Raw genomic sequence first — 993 nt, forward strand, 5'->3', positions numbered from 1 at the left:
CTTATTGGGATTGCGCATCTCTGCTGTGTCAGGACACAATCAATTATTCATTCACACTGGGAACTGGTCCCACCTGCTCTTTGGTGAGTGTTTTGATCGTCGCTAACGGCAATAGCAGTACCACAATTGGTGTGTCTGAGATCCCCCGGCGCCTTGCCTGCATCGTCGACGAGACTAAGCTGCTGCTGGAGGGGGCGGGGAAAGGCGCCTGAGATGAAGGTGAACGACGAGACTGTATGAGAACAAGGATTTGGGGGTTGTCCTTAACATTGTCTGAAAGTTAATAAGCCACTCCTCCTAGTATGATTTGTACTGTTGTGTTTTTTATATTAATTTTTAACTTATTTTAGAGTAAAACTGTTAATAAAATAGCCGCGGGATTCATTGCATGTGCACTGTCCCAAATAAATAAAATGAATTAAACTAAAGTTTTAGAGGTAACAATAACAAATATGACCACAGATTATTTGAAATCTTGTTTATTTTTTCATCAGTGACTCACTACCTTCCGGATGGAGTTAAAAAAAATACACCGATCTCCATTTAGCGCCAGTTATTTCACACTGAACTACAAGAACTGTGTGGACACAGTTTCCCACAATGTATTGTTTTGTAGTCAAGAAGGTGGCCTGCAGCCAGCGCAGTACCTATTTTCTGGCTGTGCTGGCTTAGGAAGGCACCTTGAACCCGCCCCTTTCTCACGATACTTGGTGACGGCGCACATTTGACGTCAGTGCAAGAAACTAACCAACATGCACCGCAATCCAGGCGATCTGTGGAGCGCAGACAATCTCAAACACACCTATTGGCTCAATGCTCACTCTAAATGCTAATGCTAAGCTAGCGCGACTTAGGAAAGTGCTTTTGAGATTTGAGAAGTGTTTCTGACCAAACAGTTGTTCTTTTCATTTCTCTTGGCTTTTTCCAGCCTAGACATTTATGTTTAGTTTTGATCTTTTTGGAGGGATTTACATATTTTGAGCTGTCAGGAAA

This window comes from Oryzias melastigma, unplaced genomic scaffold, assembly GCF_002922805.2.
Source record: "Oryzias melastigma strain HK-1 unplaced genomic scaffold, ASM292280v2 sc00393, whole genome shotgun sequence".
Taxonomy (NCBI): domain Eukaryota; kingdom Metazoa; phylum Chordata; class Actinopteri; order Beloniformes; family Adrianichthyidae; genus Oryzias; species Oryzias melastigma.